Source organism: Protopterus annectens, chromosome 4.part0, assembly GCF_019279795.1.
Source record: "Protopterus annectens isolate FY-2018-M chromosome 4.part0, PAN1.0, whole genome shotgun sequence".
In the NCBI taxonomy this organism is placed as follows: domain Eukaryota; kingdom Metazoa; phylum Chordata; order Ceratodontiformes; family Protopteridae; genus Protopterus; species Protopterus annectens.
This window is the reverse complement of record NC_056733.1, coordinates 710856365-710882711: the sequence shown is the minus strand read 5'-3', so window position 1 is coordinate 710882711 and position 26347 is coordinate 710856365.

Here is a 26347-nt window from a genome sequence, read left to right as displayed (position 1 = left end):
TTTGGGATAGCACAATCCATGCAGTCCACTAGGTGTCCATAGAATGTGTATGTAAAGGATGCAGCAGTGTGAGCCATATATGCCACTGTCTCAGGATCTCTGAAGGATACCACCTTGCTTCGGTGAAGTGAGATGTTGGCTCATGAGAAGTTCACCAAGATTACCCAGAATGGGTGTGTGGAGGGTATATATACATATATATATATATATATATATATATATGTCCTGTGAGATACATGTATGTTCTGACCTTACCAATGAGGGGTATATCATTGGTGTGGAACATAGAGTCCCCATGTTGGTGATGAGCAGGTCCAGTATGTATTCCCCCTTGTGGCTGTGCAAATCGTAGTGACTGTTGGGTGAGGTTTTCGGGGCTTGAGTAGTATCCCCAGTCAATATGTGTGTATATGAAGTCACACAATATAATGGTGTCTGTGGAGACCTTCATATTCTCCATAGTTCCCACAAAAGCCAAGTGTGGTTCCTGAGTTTGGGAGTGTGTTCTGTAGCAGGCAACAAACTGAAAGGCAATATTGCACAATGGTAGTTGTATATGTATGGTCTGTGATGCTTTGTGCAGTGCTACTAACCTGGAGGTGTTTGTATCTGTGATGTATATGGATACTCCCCCTAGTTGTGTTGTCTGTTCCAAGTCTTGTTGTAGTGCTGGTGTGCATAAGCGAGCCTGAACCAGGTGTCTGTCAGTGCACAAATATTGCTCTCCTCCATACTGAGGAGAGTCCTGAGTGGCCACAACATGAGGTTAACACAACTGTTGTTGAGCAGTATTACCCTTAGTTTCATTTAACTTGTAATGTCTATGGAGGTGGGTTTGTCTTCTGAGCCCTGCTTAAAAAAGGCACTCTGGTGGTAGCAAGAGCCTTAGCCAGCATACCAAAGTCCAAGGGAGACAGGTGCAAGTTGTCCATAGTGAAGCTACGTGGCATGTTGAGGATGTCACCATACGCTGACAGACACTGTATCACCTATGAATGAAACAAATTTGTTAGCCAACTGTTAAATGTGATATGTGTGTCTGTATACTGTGACATCATAATTGGTGGGTGTAAGATGCTAGACAAGGTCAGGGTCATACTGGCCTGGGCTACATGATCAGAGTGTACCTCCATGTATCATGTTATGTGGTCCAGGGAGTAACGTCTGAGGTTACACACACCAGCATGGACAATGATGGTGCCAGTCTTGTACTTGCTTTGGAGTGACCTGACTGCCTGTGTAATGCGGCAGATCCTGGCACCCAACAGACAGCCCAAAGTGACTATTCCCTTTTCAGGGATGGTGAGTGGTAAGTCAGTGTGTCTGAACATAAGTGTTGCATATTATAAGTGTATTAGGTGTGTTGTTTAGCCCGAAGGGCAGTGACTGTGTGGCACACTGACATTGTGAACTTAGTGATATGTGGGTATTGTAGTGGGGTACTAGGTGTGTCTGCTTTGGAGGTCTCTGCTGCTTAGGTAGAGTACATTTACAGCATCCGAGTATGTCAATGTGTGCTAATGTGGTTTGAGTGCTGTTGCTAGAGGATATGTGAGACTGATATGTGGTGTGTGTGGTTACGTTCACCACCTGATATACTGTGCCAGTCATGGGTCAAGAGAGTTCAGCTCCCTGTATGTCTATATAGGTGCATCGCACACATATATCTGAGTTTGTTGGGAAGATGAGAGGGTTGTCTGTGTACATGAGGCAGATGTGACATTGTGTCAATATCACAATATCCACCAGCTGGACTGAAGAGTACACGCAAAACCGACCCCTGGACATGCCAGGATATTATTATGACATACTCTGTAGCCTGATCACAAATGATCAGTAGGGTGTTAAGCATGTAAAAAAGTATAACAGGGATTAGTGCTCATGTTTGTTAGTGTTTTGTAAAGAGGAGCTGAGAAGGAGTCCAGACTGAATCATGACACCTCCTTCAGCTATGTCATAAATATCAATGTACACACATATATGTCCTGAGTCAGGGCCAACTGTACCTGAGTGTCAATGCCGACATCATGACAGACAGGCCCATATGTACATACCCATCCCCCACTGACAATAGTCCACATCATCATACCAGGAGATATCACATGTAGAATGGATGAGCAGCTACCCCACTGCCAAAAGCATGGCAGCAGGTGGAATACATTGATTCCCAATATGTGTCATGCACAAACTACAGAACAAATAGATCATGCACCTGAACATTCAGCTGAGCTGCACCCCCTACACAGGATGTGGAATTGTTGAATGTGTCACAGCTACATATGGCACTCCCCACAAGTGTTGGTGCACAACACACCATGGGAAGTCAAGTCCAGTACACCTATGAGGTCTGATCTGCAAGGTCATGGAGTCCATCATGGTTGCAGTCATAAACAGAGCTATTGGAAGCTGACACACACACAACCCTACCAACTGTGGTATGTTCATGTGCGGATCATGGTTCCCAAACATGCTAGACTGTTTGCAAGGCAGCCACCCAGGACATACATCAATGAACACATCTACACATGTGTCACATAGACTTTGAATAGCCCTTTATCAACATCACAGACATGTAGTATCCACAAAACCAAGAAGCTGTGCATAAATATGTGTTGACATATGACGGAATGTCAATGTGTCCACAGATAGATCACACAAGGTAAGGATACTGAGGTCATGTTCAAGCTGTTGACACCTGCTGACCCACATGGATCATTCCTAGAATGGCATAAAACAAAGTGTACACACATCACCATGTCCAGTCTGATGATGTCACCATCCTATAAATACAGCAGGAGAAGGGAAACCAGCCGAAAAAGCAAATAGCGCACTGTGTTAATGCGTCTCTTTCCAGTATCATAACATAGTTAGGTAGGGGTTTGAATCCTGCAAAGTGTGTGTGTGCAGTTTCCTTTGAGAGGTGCTTCCTTTTTGGAGACTGGGAAAATTCAGTAAAGGAGGTACATTTCTCTTTGGAAAGTCTGATGATGTCACCATCCTACAAATACTGCAGGAGAAGGGAAACCAGCCAGTAAAGCAAATAGCGCGCCGTGTTAGTGCTTCTCTCTCCAGTATCATAACATACTCAAGTAGGGGTTTAAATCATGCAAACAGTGTGTGTGTGTATGTATGCAATTGTCTTTGAAAGAAGTGTCCTTTTTGGAGACTGTGAAAACACACTAAAAGAGGTACATTACTCTTTGGAAAGTCTGATGATGTCACCATCCTACAAATACTGCAGGAGCTAGAAAACCAGCCAGTAAAGCAAATAGCGCATCGTGTTAGTGTGTCTTTCTCTAGTATCATAACATAGCCAGGTAGGGGTTTGAATCCTGCAAATAGTGAGTGTGTACGTGTGCAATTGGCTTTGAAAGGGAGTGCCCTTTTTGGAGACTGTGTAAAAACACTGAAAGAGGTACATTCCTCTTTGGAAAGTCTGATTATGTCACCATCCTACAAATACTGCAGGAGAAGGGAAACCAGCCAATAAAGCAACTAGTGTGCCGTGTTAATGTGTCTCTCCCTAGTATCATAACATAGGTAGGGGTTTGAATCCTGCAAATGCTGACTGTGTGTGTCACTGTTGGTCAACACGGTGTGGGTTTGGCTTTTACTATGGTATGACATAGTATGATGACAACAGTAAGTGCATTGCAGACATCAGGTATCTGCGTGGCAAATATATATGTTTACATGTCCCCCAATCAGTACATAGGTGTGAAGTCTGCATACTACATGAATACATTTGTTTCCATTGATAGGTTGTACCGCTGCTACTTAGATTGTAGGTCACATATGTATGTATGTGACACGGCTGTCCACTGTCATGTTCTGTGGCCAAGGTCATCTGTGGCACACACACCCATGACAGTTACTTAAGAGTAGTGTGAGTGAGGGTATATGCCTGGGGTATATGTCAGACATGGTCATACACAGCAAAGTCTGCCAAGAATGGACAGTCTTTATAGGTGTATGACTGCCTTGTGGATATGCATTCAGGCCTCTAATGTCTATGATACACCTTGGGACTCCACAATACCTATGGATATGTAGATACCAAGGGACACATGACATAACATGGGTCTGTATGTACACAATGGTACCCAACATACATGTTGAGGGCTACCACTGGTGTGGTACTGACGGGATAGTATGTATAGTACATGAGGATGACTATGCCATAGTCGACTTACTGCTATACAGCATGTATCACACAACAGGTATCTGTCTGTATGATACCCTTGTGTAGGATATGCGTCCCATCCAGGGAATGCATTGTAGGCCATTCTATGCATTCCCAGATTTGAATGGACACATCCCTAGTGTGTCTGCATGTACCTAATGGGGCTATATGACACACAGGTGTGGTCACAGTAATGGGTGGCAGTCATCACCACTGGTTAGTGTTATAGTGTAGCACCAGAAGGATCCAATTGATACTGGGTTCCCTACTACTGTGTGTCATTTGTCAGGACATCATCCAATGATTGCTTATAGTCATGCTGTTGAGGTTGTGTATACTACCATACTGGAAATCATTGACTGATATTAACGGTATCACCCGCAGCATAGTGTCAACCCATGTCATACATACATCTACCCATGTTAGTACATAACTGTAGTAGAATGCATACTGGCCATTGAAAGATGCAATGGGATGTTAATAATGTGTACGACAGGGTATGCCACACATCCCATGTGTCCACTATGCACGTACATCCAGACAGTGCACACCCACCATGTTCACAGACGTACACTTGCCAATCTGTACTGCACACATCACACACGTATTGTCCACTCGCTAACACATGCTGGCAACACATCACACATCAGCCAAGTGGCACATGGGTGGGTAATATATACTCAGACCTAGCAGTGGTGTAAACAATGCTACATTGACAATCAGAGCTTTGATGCATAATGCCTGCTCAGATATACCTACAAGGATGTAGTTAGACTTCCTTGTTGAGAACTTGCTATTATTGCTACACTGCTATGGTGTCACCCTGTGCATCAGCACCATGTTAGTCTGTCCCACCATCGATAATGCAGATGACAGGAGGCTGCACAGGTATCATCATATGCACAGGGCATTTTGTTGTTTGCCAGAGCCTGACATTGACCCATCCAATCAACATGTCTGTTTGTGTGTGTGTGTGTGTGTGTGTGTGTGTGTGTGTGTGTGTGTGTGTGTGTGTGGGGGGGGGCAACAGTACAGCATGGGCCAACGTTGATGTAATGTGTGTGTGTGTATGTGTGAGCCCTAGTTGTTCGCATAATGTGTGTGTGTCTGCATGTACACAGCTCCACCATGTGGCTGCCATATACGGTGGTTTGTGGGACAGCCACAGTCTCTACCTGCTTGGCTGTACAGATCACTGTCTTCGGCCACGGACACAGTACCTGTGCCTGGCAGGGGTGCTACGGATGGTATCAGGTACCAACCCTGACTGGGTACTGGCATCAGAGGCAGAGGTATGATGAATGGACCCATGTCCCTGCTGGGACTGGCCAGAGCCACGTGCACGTAGTCTACTGGGACGGACAATGGACAGGCCATCACCAGCATTGCTAGGGTTGGTACTGCCACTATGGGAGTGGCTGTGAGCTGTGGGCCGTCCTCAACCACTGCCAGATGTTGCTGTTGCTGGCATGCATCCGCGTCGACATCGCAACCATCCTGCATGGTCCTGGCTTGAGGAAGACATGTTGTGGAGGGCATCTATTGTCTCCCCCAATGTCTATCAATGACCTCCGTGTATGTCTAGATGGCACCGGCAAGGTCACGGATGCTGTCATTGATAGCAGTGTTATGTGCCCTCTGCGCCCTAAGTCCCTACCTGGTGTACTGTTCCATACGTGCCTGAGCCTGCATTACAGCCCGGAACATAGTGGTCATCATAAGACCTGTGAGTACACGCCTGCCAGGGGCAATACGTCCAGTGGTGCTCCCCCAAGAACCCCTGGACCTCCGCCTATGTGGTACTGTTCTGGGTCTATGGCTATGGCTGCTGTGAGGGGATGCATGTGCCATGGGTACCACACTCTCCTGGTCAATGCCAACTGTATGCTGTCCCTCCCCTATGGCCATTGGTGGTGAGGGATGTAATGGCAGTATGAGTGTGCGCATAGATGGGGTTGAATGCTGTATACTGTCGATTGGTGGACCAACGACAGACCCTGTCAAATCTCCCTGTGCCAAAATACATGTGTCATCATCACCACTATCTGTGGCAGTGGCTTCAGGTTGCCTGCTGCTTTCGCCAAGCCCTACCTTAGCACCTGTGAGAGGAAGACAGGAAACACACGTTACGGTCTGCACATGCACACATGCACACATGCACACAGGAACACAGGAACACATGCACACTCCTCACTACAGCAGATACACACACACAACAGAAATCCAAATCATACTCAATACTGGTTGAAGATAGGTGACAGTATCACAAGGCAAACAGTCATGCACTCATGTCAGCATGCAGAATAAGTGTTGATCAAGTCCATGCAGTGTGAGTGTAGACAGCCATTGTTAATGACAGTGTACATGGCTGTGGTGCATGTGTGTACATGTTCAGTGAATGCCTACACCCTGGAACACAATGTGTACAAGGACACAACATTTCTGTGCAAGTATTATAAGCTCTGCAATGTCCTGTGCACCATCACACACAGGTATACATACCATGGCTGCGTGTGTTATCTGTGTGTCACATGGATTTCCATGTCTGATTGCAGTGTCTGTGTATGTAGCAGATAATTGTGGATACAGGTGTAGCACATGCATGCTATGTACACACACGGGATGAGTGCTGCATGTATACGTGATGGGATACCAATCCTGGACATGGCCATTGTAACAGTATGGGGTGTAGTACCATTAGCCATCATCATCATGCATCATATGGTCACTCAAGGCCACTAAAGTGTGCTAGACCACTGCCTAGCATGCTGTACCTGAACCGCAGTGCCGTGGCTAAGTTCACAATTACACAGCCACATTGCACAAGGGTGTGTGAGATGTCCAATAGGGAGCATTGCCTAACATGACTGTGTTATGTGTTGAGGAGTGTTGCACAGCCCCATACTAGGCCCCTACCCCTCAGGTATGGTATGTGTGGTGTGTGGATGACATGTGGGATACTGAAGTGTGACCTGGCAGCGGGTGTCCGGTTTCACTATGTGTAGCATGTTGAGGTGTACTGCGTATGACAAACATGTTATGTTGTGTACATGTGCGTCAACTATGCCTATCCAATGTGCAGTACAGTGTTGCCACATTTGTGTCTGATGCTCTGTGCATTGCATGTGATTGAGGCAGCTACTGACATTACTGAGATGTTTCACGTCTCACAGCAAACATGCACAGCATGCATTATGTGTAGGTTTGTTAGGTGTACATGGCCCTCACCACACCTATGACATGCACAGTTCAATACCAAGTTTAAAGTGTTAACACACTCACCAGCATGTAACGTCTGCCCTGCTGTCACACCAGAGGGACCTGCAAGAATATGACACAGTTTGTCAGTGGCCACAACTGTGGCATTGCTACTGTGAGTGTGCTAAACTACAGTAGAACAACAGGCATAGGTGTACAGATACTATTCAACTTATCAGTATTGCACACAATAGGCAGCACAACTGCCAAACACAGTACACATCTCACACATACATAATCTAACAATACAGGCAACAGTAGTCTACAGCTAGGGCATGTTACCTGCATGCTCCATGTCACTGTGCTGGGTGGCTCTGGCCTCCATGATGACACATGTGTGATGTTGTTGTTGCTGTAGGCCAGGAGCCACCACGTTTCACAGTAGTTCCTCCACTCTGGTGAGCGGGGGATGTATGGCCACCCCACAACCTGTGGCAAGCTGTTATTTGTGGATATCAGATGCACACCACCGGACATGTCTAATTAAATCACTGCAGTGATGATGTACCTGCTCATATGTCTGGTTATGCATGCCTATATCATTTACCCGACAAACACGTTCTTGACACACTGCAGTACGCTCCTGCTGGTGCTGGCTGGCCCTTGAAAACAGCAGGGTATAGTGCTGAACCAGGCTTTGGTGGATTTCCTGTTCCTCTGCAGCTGTGTAGCAGGGGTTCCTGTGATGAGCCATAGGCCTGGAAGACAAGTAAACGATATGTGTGAGCAAGTCATGTAGCACACAACATTATACAGTACAGATATTAGTTAACTGCCATATATAGCATATGTTCGTCTGTCAGAGGATACACACATTCAATACCACATATCAGTGCTCAGCCCACAATTGGCTGACAGTGCCTGCCACACTCCATATGACACACCAGTATACACCAGTACTCGGCTCACTGTTTGGGATCCAATGCACAGCCTTGCCAGGGGGGGGTACATATCCAGCTAATGCATGCAGAAATATGTCATTCATTGCAATGAATGTGAAGTACAGTTACAGTATAACCAGTAACCCACCCTAGTCGTTGATGCCATACCCCTACCTAACATATGTGCACAGTTGTTAATATAGCTGGCATACTGCTGTAACAGAGTATACATGTTGCTAGGTACACACGCAAACCCTGCATCACACATGTGAATGTGGACATGGTACAGGCATCATTACACACAAATCAGACATTCATACAACACACAAATGTATGCTAACACAGATGAGCATTTGCTATGTACCATACAGTACTGTGTGCCCCTACTTACAGATACCTATGCCTGAGGAATGTAATCTGTGCAGACTGCAGGAAACACATAAGACAGTGTTACCAGGGAATGTGAATATACACCATACTGTGCTGTTAAGGCCTACAGCTTCAGGTGGTACAACAGTTCAAATGTCAGCTGGATTCACCAGCAGTACCACTTACTGAGCATACATGTATTGCTTCAGCCTATGATGGGACACCACAGTCGTACACAAGGAACTACGTCAGAAAATATACCATCCTACTATGTCTGCATCCCAATAACTGACACATCTTTCTCTGGCCTCACACTTAGGACACAAATGACCATGACAGAAACAAACTCACACCTAGCTATCACACCATCACAGACCTTGCACACATTCACTGTCACACTCATTCCACCTCACATAGCAGGTATTGCACTGTGTACATGTCTGTGTGCATTGTGTCATAAGTAGGTAATACGCTATTGTCCCTGGGGCCTACAGCAGCCTAGCCATATGCTACCCTGGCCTGTGACACACATGTAATTAGATTTCACTTCCTCCTGTCAACTGGATACACAGAGGTGATTCCCAGGGCGTGTTACCTATCCCCCAGACAATCATCAGGGATATGTCTGACATCTGCTACTGAGGAGCCTTCTTTGTTCATGCTGGGTGGTTTACTTCAGAGTATGGCATATTTGCCAGTAGGAGCCTATCCCTCCAGCATGTGCTGTTTAGTGAGGTTGCGGGGACTAGGGACCTAGGCCGTGTAGCCCGGTGGGATTATGAGGTGTTGACATGGTGGTTGTCTGACTGTTATGGGTGTAGCATACCTCTGCATGTTTGGCAGAAGTAACCTCTGGGTGGCCGGTATACAACGCACTGTAGCTGTGGTTATGTGAGTCATTTTGCATAGGGTATGTGTTTCAGGGCAGTATTACCCTTTGTGAGGTATGTCTGTGGCCTTTCCACTTACTGTAGTTGTCATGTGAGATACATACCACATGGGGCATTGTGATGAGTACAGGGGAACACTGACCTATATTCCCGTACATGACACATCGTTTGTGATTACACGTACCACGTAGACAGATTACAAGACTAGTGTGGCACTGTGAATATCAAAGGGGAGGCTACTGTCCACCTGTGTCCCATGTTCCCTTCTGACACCTTCAGTGTTAGTCAGGCAACCACCTCTCTGGTAGTTAGTGGGTAAAGTGTTTTGGAAGTTTTGGAATGGGGTATGGCACTGCACTGGTGTTCAGTCCATGCCTTGGTCACCAGGTACCTGTTGCAATACGTCTGACCCTGTGTCTCCCTCTGTCACTATTTATATATATATATATATATATATATATATATATATATCTGAATAATTATATACATATATATTTATATATCACTATATACATATGTATATATATCTATATACATATATGTGTATATATATATATATATATATATATATATATATATATATATATATATATATATATATATATATATATATATATATATATATATATATATATATATATATATATATATATATATATATATATATATATATATATATATATATATATATATATATATATATATATATATATATATATATATATATATATATATATATATATATATATATATATATATATATATATATATATATATATATATATATATATATATATATATATATATATATATATATATATATATATATATATATATATATATATATATACACATACTTGTAAACAGTCACTGCTGTACATATACATGCACATATATGCAGATATACTGCCCACCTTTCATGGTGGGAATAGCAATTATGGAACAGCTGTGAAACATACAATTATGTAATAATATTGCACAGTGTAGTGCAGAATGCATTTCGCTGTCTTCAGGCCGTATAGCCGTAGAAGACCTCACTGGCTGTAACTCAGTCCCACAGCATTTAACCACCACATGACATATACCTGCACTGCTTGCTGTTTTCAATGCCACACACTACAGCACATAGCAACCTTCATATACATATATATGTCCAGCCTTCACTAACAGTTGCAGTATGTCCCTTGCCCTATGTACATCTGCATATACTTATAGATACGGACTGCTACCACATAAGGAGTGTTCACAGAATGTAGAGTACCCTTCAGACACATCATTTGGATGTCAGCAAATACATCTGTGTTACATACCTTACCTTTGTATTTCTCACCTCAGTCTGTTGTACCTGTTGATGTTTTTTTTTTTTTTTTATTTGTTTAGGTTGGTGTCTTCCACTACCTCTGTTTGTTCTATTTGTTATTTTGGTTGTTTGGTGTCTCCAACTACCTCTGTTTTTTTTTTTTTGTTTGTTTGGGTTGGTCTCTCCAACTGTTTGCCTGTCTGTCTGTCTTTCTGTATGTCTGTCTGTCTCTCTCTCTCTTGCTCGCTCTCTCTCTCTCCAGTTGCTGCACTGATATTATTGCATGTGTGGACAGCAAGTACAGGCTGCTTTTGTAGGTATCTGCACATGTGCATGCGATGGCCTCTGCACCAATTGGTGCCCACCATTTAGTAATTGCACGCAGCCTGCTGTGTGGTAATTGCAGTTCTCACTGTGATTTCAGGACACTGCTATAAAATGATAGGTTAGGTAGGCATAGGCCTTTCAGTTTTGCAAGGTGGGGGCCATGCTTGTTTGCTGTGTACACTGTTGTGTCAGTCAGAAGGTTGGTATATGTCTCATATCTGTAGCTGGGTTGTAGCCAGTGAAATGCATGTTGTACTGAAACCTGACTGTTGCTTCTTCAAGTACACTCTTCTCAGTGTGTAAGTTAACTCACACTTCCTAATGCTAACACTGGATACATGGGAGTATGTACTTTCTTTTGGAATTAGGGAATTAACTGGCATACAACTGTAGTTATTGCAATGTATTCCTATGACTTTCCTATTTTCCCTTTACATTCAGTCCTTGTAATGCATGTCATATTTCTTTATTGCAATATATCACTATGGCTTTCCTATCTTCCCTTTACATGCACTCCTTGTAATGCATGTTATATTTCTTTCAGCACCAAGTTATTGTGTATTTGCTGTGGCTTAGTGGTACATCATGCAGACTGGTTAGTCCAAGGTGTGGGGTTTGAGACTGACAAGGGTATTTTATTTTGCTGCTGAGCAATACAAGGGCCTTGTCATACAGAGTAACAAAGGCACTTTTAAGCAGTTGTAAGCAAGTTGGCACGGGTTTGCCTGACGCTTAGCGATGCTTAGCTAAGCGCACACAAGCTCACATTCATGCACCCCTGCTAACTACTGCTTAAAAGTGCTTATTCCCGCTAACCCCTGTGCTAATTTCTTTTAAAGAAAAGAAAATGGGGAGATAGGAAAGTGGGGCACAGAGAGGGACAGACAGTAGGAAAACAAGCTAGGGATGTGCAGGAAGGGTGTGGGGAAGGCCCATAGCCACCCATTTCTTTAACAGCAACAGCTGTGCATATGTTGAAAATTTGGACTGAGTTTTGAGACCTTCCACCCCTGAGAGAGGGGTGAGGACAACATAGTCTGTTGCACTGCCAATTAGAATTATCGGTGTACATGTCCTATGGACATGTATGCAAAATGGGAAGCTATGTATGGGGCATAATATTTTTTTGGGTACAGATTGCCTTTTTTTTTTCAGGTGAGAGTGGTAAGTGAGGTAGGGGAAATAGGTATATTTGGGGAGGTAGGTTGGGGGGGTAAACAGACAAGACAAACAAGATGCATACAGGGGTGGAATTTGACACATGGGGTTGGTGAACACAATTGACAGGGATGGTTGTTTGGAAATCGCAAGCCCGTGAGCCCACAGATGGTAACATTGGAACTGAGATCCCCACCCGAAGGTGGCACAGGACCAACGGAGGAGGGGAGTCCGGGCTGGGCACCAGAGCCACTGGTGCCAGGTGCACTCGCCAACTGAGGAGGGACAGGTGGGTCCGCTGGGACCGGCCTTCCCATACGTTCTGTGATTCGGTGTGTTTCATTACAACATAAACAACAGCATTCCAGATTAGTTGTAACAGCATGCAGTAATATTCCCATTAACCCAACACACCACAGTTCCAACAGCTGAACAGCAAACATAACACATGCATATATTGAACAGCAGTGGTTATTCCAACCGCATGCAGGGATGATTGGTAGCAACAGGCCACCATGAACGTAGTGTTTGAACAGGGCACATGCATCAACATGAGTGCAAATATTTATGGAACAATAGGACATATATCCCGACAAATATTTAAGATTACACATACCCACTGAGGTGCAGAAATTGCATGGTTTATGCACAAACAGTAGGGTGTAGAAAAAACCTCCATTAACATCTTATAAACACTTTTACTCTACACTACATTCCTAGTGACTGCAGGTGTATATTCCCTACATGTATTATTACACTTGCCACCATGCATTAGGTTGTGTAATGGGTTTGGCTAGTTCATTCTATACTTGACTTATATCTCACATACTAACGGTCCAGGATGCAGATGTTACTGCTACATATTTCATGGTTGCATTTATATTTCTTTATCTACATATCTGGATGTTTTCACATGACATTTTCACTTCTAATTGTACAGAACCATGCATTTATTGAAGCACACGTACATTTCTGGGGAACATATTCGCATGCTACTCGTGTGCCAGATTTACTTATGCATGCCAGCCAGTAACTGACTGTTGAGGACTGTATATTTACTTCACAGCTACTAGCACTTCCATCACCCACTTTAGATGGGACTGCAGAACTCTGGGTTGCCAGCACTTTCTAACACATTACTATTTGTATAATGCAAGGGTACAACAACATTTCATACTAAGTGAAACAGACACACTCTGGGTTTTAGACCTTTATTAATGACATTTCACACTTTTCCACAGGCTCACTCCTTTATTTGTTTTAACGGTATATATGGCAGACATGTTCACGACATATTATACCTTTATTAATAGGTTAGCACACTCTTTTTTCAGGCTCACTCACATATTATTTTATATGACAGTGCCTGTAGAGATATTATTCCAGACATCTGTTACCTTTCTAAATGGGTTACTACACTCTTTTTCTGCCTCTCTAACGTTTTTATCTGACAGTACATGCAGAGGACTTATTCAGTCCATTTTATGGCTGTATTATTGAACTACAACACTTTCTTTCATGCTTTCTCCCATATTTTATATAACAATACATGCAAAATAATCACTAACCTGCCTGGCGGTGCAGCCTTAGTAGCCTGTCTTCATAGGCTTGCTGATTCGTAACACGGTCACCTGCAGCTGTAAAGTAAATGAAGGGATATTGAGACATTCCTATCCATTATACATACTCCATTTTAAATCCTTACATACTGCATTCCATGGCTATATGGCTACATACTCAGTTGTGGGGCATTCTGCATCCCATGGGCCTCCTGTATCCACTGGTTCAGGCGGTCCTCCTTTCGTCTCTACAGGTTTGCATGGTAGTGACGGACCTCCTCACCAGTCTGGGGAATGCCTGTGGCACTGGAGAGGTCACGAGCTAACCGGTTCCAAGCCTCTGCCTTGTACTCTGTCCCTTGGAACTGGCCCTGCAGGAGTCTTGCCTCGTGACTGTGGACTAGGAGTCAAACCATGTATTTGGACTCCTCGGTGCCCCATCTCTGCGCTCGGAAGCGCACTCCCTCTCCAACACCAAACATTCTGACCGCAGATGTGAGCTACAATCAGTTATGGTGTGTATTCCCACCTGTGGGGCTTAAATATGCCACATTTCCCGCACTTTTTTGTGATTGGCCGTTTTGTAAAATTCTCGGCTGACTGCAGACCTGCTTAGTAATGGTTAAACTACCATTCCTAGGTTTATGTATGTAAATAGTGGCTGTTTCGACCTATGTTGTCATGGCTTAGTGGTTCTTTACTTTGATTATGATGCAAAGGGTCCTGGGTTCAAACCTTGTCATTCTTCTATTTTAATGCTGTCTAGACAGGCTAGGGGGTGTGGCTGCGTTTAAACAACTTAGCTCTACATTGCTCCCCTGTACCCTACGGTGCCCTGGTTGGCGTGACACGCACGTCCGCGCAAACACATTGCGCTGGGTAAACTGCTTTTAAATGTTGGGCAACTCTATTGCGCTGGGTAAAGTGCTATTATACTATGGGCAACTCTGTTTAGCTGGGTGAAGTGCTATTAAACTATGGGCACCTCTGTTTAGCTGGATAAAGCACTATTAAACTATGGGCACCTCTGTTTAGATGGGTATAGCGCTATTAAACTATGGGCACCTGTGTTTAGCTCTGTAAAATGTTGTTTAACGGCAGGCTATTATATATATGGGTCTTTATATGTTTCGTTCGCTGATACATTGGCCATGTCACTGCTTTTAATAAAATTTTAATCATATTTGTCTGGTATTATTTCAAATACTGATTTAAAACATAAATAAGAAAGGGAGTGGTGGGACTTGAACCACGAATGCCTTCTCTTTGTGCATTTGCTCTACCATTACGCTATTGCTATTGGGATTAATTTGCATAAGTAGTTCTTATATGCTCTTCAATGTCACAATTGCTGACTGTGGTTAAGCAATGGACACACCCGCACAAACAAGCACAAATACGGGCAGCTAAATTGTGGATTTAAAAAAAATAAATAATATTTTACGTTCTATAACTCTGATGGGGGTTTACAATGTCAGGGAGTGTGGTGTAGGGTGCAAGTACATTTGAGCGGACTCGCGTTTGTCTGTTGACATTATGCTTTTTAAAACCTTGCAGGAGCGTGGACTTTTAGACTGCTTGGCTGTCGGACACGCCCCCTGCTTGCCTACTCAGTCCGTGTAAGAGTTACGGATGAGTCAGCATGCCCTCATGAATATTAATGGCATGCTGATGTCATACCGTTCAACTGCAGCCTCCGAGTAAGACATATTAAGTCTTACATGGAGGTTTCGTGAATCTGGCCCCCTGTGTTGCTAAAGCATAGCCAAACAATCCACTTATGCTGTGCCAATTAAGTCAATAAGAAGGCTGAAATATTTATTATTTATTTATTTTATTTATTTACATTTGTTTATCAGGAAAATTTGACTGGACACAGGTCCTTTTTCAGCAGATGCTCGGGGAGAAAACCTCCACACAAAGAATACATTAAGTACAGAATTAATAATAAAAAGTTAATAACATTGATAAAAATGCAAATAAACAATGCCAGCAAAAGCCACAAACATAAAATATGAGTAATATAGTTACATGAAGGACAGATATACATGGAGTATACATTCATATATACATAGGAGCATTGGTTACATCTGTGATGGCACATATTGAAACATTAGTATAATAGTAACAGTCACAGCGATGATGTCATTATAAAGCTTATTGGACATAACAGTTATGGCTGTAGACTGAGCCCAATATAAATCCTTGTTTGGTGAGATGGAGGAAGCAGGTGCAGAGACTAGGAGGAAATAGTCGGGGAAGATTAAGGAGTGAGACAGTATACATAGTAGGTAGTATAGATGGAATATATGGTGGGTAGATGCCTTAGGTTATTGAGATGATGTGGTTTCATGGGGTTTGACTTTATTGGCCTGAATGTATCCACAAATACTTAAAAAGTAAAAACTCATGGGAATTCAGAAGCTGTGGAGCTGAAACAATTGATGTCTTTAATGGGTCATTTGCATATATCCCATGGGCCTCCATTGCAGGAGTTTAAGGTATCACACAGTGAAAACTCTAGCTTGCCTATGTTTTTTTTGTGATTTTTACTGAACGGTTTGTCTGTGTGACCTTTGTACCCTTTGGTTTGGATCTTAGTTGGGATAGTTTGTAGGCACCTTAATATTAATGGGCATCAGCTGAATTTAAAGACCATGTGGTTCTTTTTTATCCAATTTAATGTTTATTGAAATTGTGCATATTTAACAAGAACAGAAAAAAACATATACAAGCAAAAAACAAAAAAATACAAAAAGAAAAAGTGCAATCTGAACATAATAATTTCAGCTATATACAGTCATAATAGTAATAATTTACCCTTATATGGTAACAAGTAAATTGCATGAAATAGTATCTTGAAGGTGATGAGATTTTACATTTTGATTGTGGGACCACAAAGATTCAGGTAACATGATGAATTGGTGTCCTCCCAACGATATCTAAAAGTTCACTTATTTTAGTTATTTATTTATTTATTTTTTGTGTTTACTCCAAGTGTTACATTGGGGAGAATGATTGTTTAGTAAGGCTACCTAACAAAAGCTATTTACAAATAATATGCCACCTTTATTTACTATTTTAGTTTGTTTTGCTTTTCTCCTCTTGATATTTCTCTTTTCATATCCTTCTCCCATTACTTTCCATTTACTTGCTACCTTCTCTTTGGTCTTCATTTACAATTCAGGTTTGGAGTGGACATAGGTTCCAGTTTAGTATTTTAGGATAGTGTCTGATAGGTAATTCCTATAGTCTTGAAAGTATGTCCTTTTGTTGGGGTTCTTGGTTACTAATTTATGGGAAGAAATAAGTTTTATTGCTATTCCTTTAAAATTATCCCAGGCTATTTTAGATATATCCAACCAGTTTTTTGCAATGGAATGCTTGATTAGTACACAAATTGTAATTATAACATGTTTATGGATACCAGTAAAGAATGTGGGGGTTATATTTAGAACTGCTGTTTCCCATGAAAAAGTGGTCTTCTCATAACCTATTTTTTTGGAGTTTAATTTTGAGGGAACACCATAATTTATAAACTGTCTTGCAATTCCAAAAGATATGCAGTATATTTACATTTTCCTGGGGGGCAAAAAGGACATCTTAAGGTTTTTTTATATCCAAACTTTTTTAGAACAACAGGAGTGTAGTATGCATTGTTATTGATCATGAGGTGTATATAAATTACATTTTTAAATGGAGTTATTTTTAACATATTTTTGAGTGTTTGACATTTTAGGTCTATAGAAATATTGTTACTTTTCTCTTCCCAGTATTTGGAGTAAAGAAGTGAAGACTGGAATTGAATTGCAGATATTAGTTTATATGCATTGGAAAGCATTTTTGATTTGTAGGATAATGTTTTAAGAATTACTTGGGTAATTTGAATATTTTTCTCCTCTGTTTTATTTTTGAGAACTTGATTTTGACTAGTCACTTAATTTGTCTCAGTATAGGGTCATATTGACAAGTCATTCCTAAATGAGTTCTTAAATCTGATATGTTTCGGTTATTTAAGTTGTGTATTTGCCAGACCACTATATATTTTATTTGGGTATAGTTTGTGAGGTCAATCATTTTGTTATTTAGTTTCAAGTTAGGATTGAGATGTATTGGTTGCATTAAATTAAGTCTGCTTTCTAGGTGAAGTGATGATATTAAATTTTGGAAAGTTATTATCTTATTTTTGATCATGAGATGTATTTTGTAGGGACAATTATTTTAAGTTGAATGTAAGGGAAGGCGTTAAGGTTTATGTTGAGTGATTTTTATTTGCTTATACCAGATTTTACACCAATTGTTGACCAGGTTTGGCTGTCTGGGTCATGATTTGAGATTTGAATAATTCTGCTAGCTCTTATGATGTCATAGTATAGTTTAATGTCAGGTAACCCTAGACCACCTTTTTCCTTAGGTAGTACTAGTTTATCATATCAAATTCTTGTGGTTTTAGGGTACAATATGAATTTTGAAAGGGCTGATTTCATTTTACAAAAAAAATGTTTGTGGTATTTAGATTTATAGCATTTAGTTGGTATAGGATTCTTGGCAAGATATTAATTTTAATGATGGCTGATTTTGATAATGGAGATAGGTTTATGTTTTGTCATCTAGCTATGTCCTGACTGACTTTTTACCATGTTCCTTGCAAACTGGCTTTCATCAGATCATTATACATGTGGACAAAGTTGATACCCAAGTATTTTACTGAATATTTTACTGCAATTGGAGTTATACAGAAGTAAGATTCATTGTGCTTTAAGGGGTTTATTGGGAATATAGAAGATTTTATGGGATTGATTTCAGAATTAGGTATTTTTTGAGAAATCTTCTATTGTTTTTTTAAATTTTATGTAAGTCAATGTTGGGGAATTCAAAATAGATATTGAGATATTGAGATCATCAGCAAATGCAGTAAACTTTAGATCAGTGTCATTTATTTTTGGGATATGGTGATATGTCTTTTGAGCAATAGATAGTAGAAGTGGTTCTAGGTAGAGATTGAAGTGATAAGGAAAAAGAGGGCAGCCTTGCTTGGTTCCATTTGTTATTTTAATAGGTTGAGAGTGGATTTTGTTTACATACAATGTGTTTGAGGCATTTTGATAAATAGTTTTTATTATATTTATGAAAGATCTGGGAATATCGAAGCAAGTCATAATTTTGAATAAAAAAATTATGCCCACTCTATCAAAAGGTTTATTTGCATCAACTGTTAGAGCGTATCTGGGAAGTTTGTCTTTTGCCAAGAGCATCCTTATTGTATCAAGAGGTAAGGGTGTTGTCCCAGACCTGTCTACATTTCATTAAACCTATCTGCTCAGGTAAGATTATGAAAGGATTTTTTTTTTGTAATCTTTGTGATAGTATTAAGGTTAGTATTTTAATATCTAAATTTATAAGAGCAATAGGTCTATAGTTATATGGGTTTGTTGTGTCTGAGTTGGGTTTAGGAATCAAGATGTTTTTTGAATTGTTTATGTAGAGGTCTGAGATTCCATGCTCTATAATATAATTGTATATTTTAAGCAAAATCCCAGAAAGCTGTAGATTGAATTTTTGGTAAATTTTATTTGTGAAGCCATCCGGACAAGGGGCTTTGTTCATTTTCAGTTTATTTATGGCAAGTTGAATTTCTTCTGATGTAAGAGGTTTTGTTAGGTAATTTACCTGCTGTTCATTTAGTCATGTGAATTTTAGGTCTTTTTTGAATTTGTCTTATAAGTCTGATTGGGATTTTTTTCTGGGAATTTTATATATATATATATATATATATATATATATATATATATATATATATATATATATATATTTTGACAAATGAGTTTATTATATCTGAATCATTACTTATGCTATTACCATTATAATTTAGTTCAGTTATTTTGAGGAGTTCTTTTTTGGTATTTATTAGTTTGACTAGTATTTTGGAAGGCACTTGGGCCCATTCAGCATACTTATATAGTAGTCTAAGCTCAGTAAATGATTGGTTTTGCAAATATAAGGCATATAGTTTTTTTGTAGGTTTAACATATTCCCTTCCAACTCAGGAGAGTGTTTGTTTATTAGTGCTGCTTCTACATCTTTGAATTGTTTCTCCAGTTGTGAATTTTCCATTTTTTCTTGTCTTTTAAGGATTGATGCTTTTTGTATAAGTAACCTGTGAATTACCGCCTTTGTGGCAGCTCATTGTATGTTAAATGGAATATCATATATCTTTAGATCTTTTTCTAGTTTAGTTAGAGTGAGGTTCATTTCTTGTAGTATTTGATATTTATTAGTTAAATTTGCATTGAAAGTCCAGTTAGAGCTTTTACATTTTTGATATTTTGTGGTGGTGGTGTTGATGTTAATTGAGATTTTTGAGCGATCAGATATTGATCTGACATCTACTTTGTATTCTGTGATTGCTCTCGCTAAGGTTTCAGATATCAAAAAGAAATCAATTATTGACCATGGTTTGTGAGTTGGAGATAAATATGTGTATTTATTTGTTGAATTGTCATTTTGATATAATGAACAGGGGTCTATTAAGTCAAAATTATTTATTAATTCTTTTACTGCTAGGGTGGTTTGAGGTGATTTATTCCTGTTTTTATTAGATCCATCTTTATAGGGGTTGGCTAGGATATTCCTGTCTCCATCAATAATATAATAGTAATTTGGGAATTTTATTAATGAGTTATAGATGTCATATATAAAATGATGCTGATTAGAACACAGACCATAAACATTTATAAAGATTATGCATTTGTTTAAATGGAGAAAGTTACTAATGAAATAGCACCATCTGCTTTTTATATCTGAATTGTAATTGAAGAATTCTCCCAGAAAGGATCTTTTAATTATAATTGCAGTTCTGTTGGACGCTGTACTATTTCCTGCTGTTATAATTTGTTTAATCCAATTTTTCATTCTGTCTTTGAACCACTGGTCATTTGCCATATGCTTTTCTTGGAGATAGGTAATATTTGATTTATTTTGGTAAACAAGATGCATAAGTAAGTTCTGATTCTTTCTATCTTGAAGACCATTTACATTCCATGAATCAATATTAATAAGACTGTCTGAGCTGTGTACATTTTATGTTTTGTGGTATGTGAGAATTGTGTATACTATTAGAATGGGAATCTAGTGGGTTGAGAATGGAGTTCAGAGTGGCATCTTTTTCTCTCAAACCAAACTTTGTGCCTAACCACCTATCCCCCCAAGATGGTATAGGATAGTATTTAGCACTTTCGTACTGTTTATAGACTGAATTCCTTATCAGGATTGTGGTATGTTTCAGAGGGATATATATCAATATACCTTTTTTTCTACCCAAGTATCTACAGTCATTGTATGCTTCCCACCACTAGCCTCTCCTATAGTACGGTTTTGTAAAACATAAGTTAGATCTACTCATTAGAGCATACTTTTGTATAAAATCCTTCCTTTTCTGGCTGTTCAGAGTAATCCAGGAAGAGAAAAAAAAAGTAAAGACATCACATCCACGCCTAAGGATGTTATAACCCCACTTTACTCGACCCTAATCAGACCACTAATAGAGTACAATGCTCCATTCTGCATGTATCTCACCAGACACCTACAGCAAATGGACAGACCACAGAGGTTTCTCACTAAGAAAATACAAGGTCTTCAAACCATGACCTATGTGGATAGGCTTAAAGCCCTGTCACTGTACTCTGTATCATACAGGCTACTGAGAGGCGAGTTGTGCCTGGCCTACAGGGCAGTCTCTGACCCTGATCTGCAAATCAAATGGGACTAGAGTCACTCACTCTAGGGATCTCAACCTTGCTAATGACATTAACAGAGCATGCTGGAGAGACAGGTATGTCTCCCAGATATTGCCACTGCTCTGGAATAAACTTCCAGTTCTTGTGAAGCAGAGCTCCTCAATAATCCTATTCAAGAGCAACCCAGCCAAATGGATGGGTGACCGCAAATTCTCCCCGGGTGTGGCACCCATGTCCCACATAGACTGGCGTTTTCAGTGCTGATCTGTAAAGTACATTCATCTAACCAAGGACAATTAGGGCAACCCAGGATTAACATGGCTAGGCTTATAAAGGCTCTAAGACTGCTAGCCTAGTAACTTCCTATGAACTCATAAACCTACCTGGATAACTGCCTGATTAAATTTCTCATTGTTGGAGTTTATTTGCTCTGGCCATTACAGACAACCCCCACAGTCATGTGGCATATTTAAAAACAGTGGGGGCACATACTCTTAGAAACTGCACAAACTGACTTTATTGTGTGGTTACTAGCAGTTCAGCTGGGTTTGCACCTCTAAAACTCCTATTTAGCATCAATTCTGAACAAGATTCCATTCAAGCTGAACAAGGCCAGCATCAGAAGCTGTCAGTGGAAACAGTATTTCGGTTTACTGTACAAAGGTGAGTCAGCCACATATAGATGTTTGCCTTAGATGAAAGCTAGTTGCAAACATCTTGCTCCATATTCCCATGCAAAAAAGGCCTAAGTGGTGCATGCCTCCAACATCTTATATCATGAGTATCCTCTGTCCATTTCCACCCTCATCATTACTGCTAGGAGTGCTTCAAAAGATCCAATAAATAGGATTAGACTCTGGTTGGTGGCCAGCTGGCCTGGTTGGTATAACTATTCACAGCTCCACAAAGTCTCCTCTTCAATTTTTCCCTTGGAACTAGACAAACTTTCAACTTAAGCACTCAAGCCATTCCTTTCTTAGCCTGGCACTTGCTAAAAACTCATAGCAAGCACTTATAAACCCTAGCACTAAACCCCCCTATACTGTACAGAAGGACAAGGCTCTCTATTCGACCTTACAAGCCATTCAGTAAAAAAGTTCACTGTACCTATCCAGGCATGTCCAAAGGGCAGTTTCAGATGTACTCTCCAGTCCAACTGGTGAATCTGGGCATTTTGAGGCAATGTCACAACTGCCTCATGTACACAGATAACCCTCTCCTCCTACCACCAAACACTAATACATGCAAGAGATGCAATTATACAGCCAAACTGGATGCTAAGCTCTCTCAACCCAACCCAAGACTGGATCAGACAGTCAAGAGGAGAAGGGAAATACTTGCATCACACCACCAGTCTCACATAGACCCATTAAACCAGCAAAAGACCCACATAAATACAAGAAAACATACTCGGAGGCTCTAAATAAAAATCTGCAAAAGCAACAGAGACCTCCAAAGCAGACATCCAAGCAACCTCCACCCCCCAACACAAACCATGACACACATACTTCACAAAACCAGTGTGCCACGCAATCACAGCCCTTAAGGCAAAATAACATACCCAACATACTAGTAATAGGTGACTCTATAGTCAGGCACACTGACGTCCCACTCACTAGGCTGAATAAGGTGAAGGTTACTGTTAGCTGCTTGTCAGATGCCAGGATCCGCCACATAACACAAGCACTCAGGTCACTCCAGAACAAGTACAAATATGACTCTGTCATTGTCCATATGGGTGTGAATGACCTGAGCCATACCTCTCTAGACTACATGAAAAGAGATATGGAAGAGTTCTCTGATCACGTAGCCCAGGTCGGTATGACCCTGACCCTGAGTAGAATCATGTCCTCACCAAGAATGATACCACAGTATAAAGAAAAAATTATCAATTTCAACAATTGGCTAAATTTCTGGGGTCATTCAAAGGGAATCCAGTGTCTGTCCACCTGGGATGATATGCTCGACAAGCCACGCTGCTTCGCTAAAGACAGCTTCCACCTGTCATCCTTAGGCTTTTGAATACTGGCCAAAGCTCTTGCCACCCCCATAGTGCCTTTTTTAGGCAAGGCTCAAAAGACAAACCCACTGCCATAAATAGCAGAAGTAACAAAAAACTGAGGGTAATGCTAATCAATGCCAGAAGTCTAAACCTCAAAATGTACACACTCAAGGCACTCCTCAGTATGGAGTAAATTGATATATGTGCAGTAACAGAAACCTGGTTTAAGGCTCCAGAGAGCACCCCAGCACTATCAGGCTACAACTCATACCATACATGCCACAGAACCCGGACCAAAATACAAAAGGTGGGGGCGTATCCATATTCATCAAGGATACCCACGCCTCCAGGTTAGTGGCACAGCATGATGCTTCAGAGATCATCCACGTGCAACTAACAATGGGCAAAACTGCAATTCAAATTGTAGCTTGCTACAGATCACCCATCATGTCCCAGGACCCCTATTCCACGTTTCTGGAAACACTGGGAAATATAAAGGTCCTACCAAACAACCTAATATTGGGTGATTTCAATTACCCAAACATTAACTGGGAGAACTAGTCAAGTGGTCTGAGTCCCCAAGATAAAAACAAGGTTTTGCCAACTGTAATACCACAGGTGTGATTTATATTGCTACATGTGAAATCTGTGACTCTTTTTACATTGGCAAGACCGAGAGGAAATTGAGGCAGAGAATTTACGAGCATTTATATGAGATAAGGAAAAGAAAAGATAGTAATGCTCTGTTTAAACATCAAAACAATTGTGGCAAAGCATAAAAGTAGTCCCAAGAGACCCCAGGGGAGGGCCTTGGGAGACTCGGTTGGAATATAGGGAGCTATATTGGCAAATTATTCTTGATGCAAGTTCTGCCCCTGGTTTAAATGAAATGTTATCCTTGAAACCTGTGCTGAAATTGAGATCAGCTAAATTATAGTATGTTGTTATTATAATATTTATTTTTATATTTTTAAATAATTTTATATATTATATATATAAGCATTTTATGGTTTATTTTAATAATAATACATGTATTTATCTTTTTTTTATTCCCCACTTTCTGTCTATCTTTTCCCTCTATCCTTCAACTTTAACTACCATTTCTACCTGCTATATCTTCTAACATGCTCTCTAAACATTTATTTACCATCTGTTTCCTTCCTTATGTAAATTATCTATTCTGTCATTATGACTACTGACCGATGACTAAACTGTTTTAACTAGACTAGTGATGTCCTTTAACTCAACTTTGTATTTTTTATGCCTGAGCTTAACTCCTTAGCCACTTAATCTGAACTCTGTTTGTTACCCACTTAAATTAGTCCAGGCAAACTGTATTTTTGTCTCTGTACTCTTTTGAAAAAAAAAAAAAAAAAAAAAAAATTTTTATTTTAGAAATGTTCTTGAAATGTATTGTCTTATTCTGATAGTGGAGCTTTTCTCCTCGGGCCTCTGCTGAAAATGGACATGTATCCAGCCAGACTAGCCCGGTTAACAAATGTAAAATAAAATAAAATAAATATAAAATTTAATAAAATGAACATGCATTTAATTTAATTTCCACAAGATGGTAGTATTTCATTGTAATTTTGGATTTAATTTAGCTTCTGCTTTTGAAAAAAACATTTTTAGAAGCATTTTAGGTTTGTGTTGGTAATACTTATATTTAACAAAGCGATTTTAACCAAGGTTTATGTTTGAAGTATTTTATATAGCATAATATATATATATATATATATATATATATATATATATATATATATATATATATATCTATATATATATATATATATATATATATATATATATTTATTTATTATATATACTTTTGGTTTAAACATTTAGATTCATTCACCTTTAAGGTTCATGTGTTCTAATGCATTTTGCATGTGCAATTGAATTTGTTCACTCATTGGTTCATTTGAATTAGATTAGTTTATTTATTCACCAAAGGAAGAGAGGTTAGGCATCTGATGAAGTTATTGTGACGAAAACGTATGTCGATTAACTTTACAGCATTATTGTGCTGTTGCTTGTGCTTTGCAATTTCGTTTGCTGTGCTGTGCTGCTGTGATTAAGCTGGCTGTGGATTGTTTCTGTGCTTGTTCATTAAAGCAGTTGTCCGTTTTGCTGAGCTCTGTGTGTGCCTTATTTTAGGTTTAGAACTACTCAAGTACTAACTCCCTTGCCCAACATTTACTAGAATTTATAAACTCAAACGCCCTGGATCATCTGGTAAACACTCCCACCAGAGGTGACAACATATTGGACCTGGTCATCACCAACATGGACGACCGGTGATCCACACCGGAGGTCAAACCCTCGCTGGTTAGATCTGACCATAAACAAATCACTTTGGATAGCCACATTCCACCCCCACTCTCGGACAAGGAAACCACAGTGAAAAACTTTTCAAAAGCAAACTTCACATTACTTAAGACCGAGGTGGAAAGTTTCAAAGCCACCATGCTAAATGATAACGCTGTCCAAGCTGGAAAATCCTTTACTAATGCATTCTGCTGGCACCTACAAGAATGCATGAATCGTACTATCCCAAGCAAAACCAAGACTCACTCCTCCAAGAAAAGGAAACCAGTCTGGTGGACTCCTGCCATAAACAAGCTATAAAATAGAAGGAGGAAACTAGTACAGAAAAGAGTAAAATCCCAAGAAGGGGGATCCCA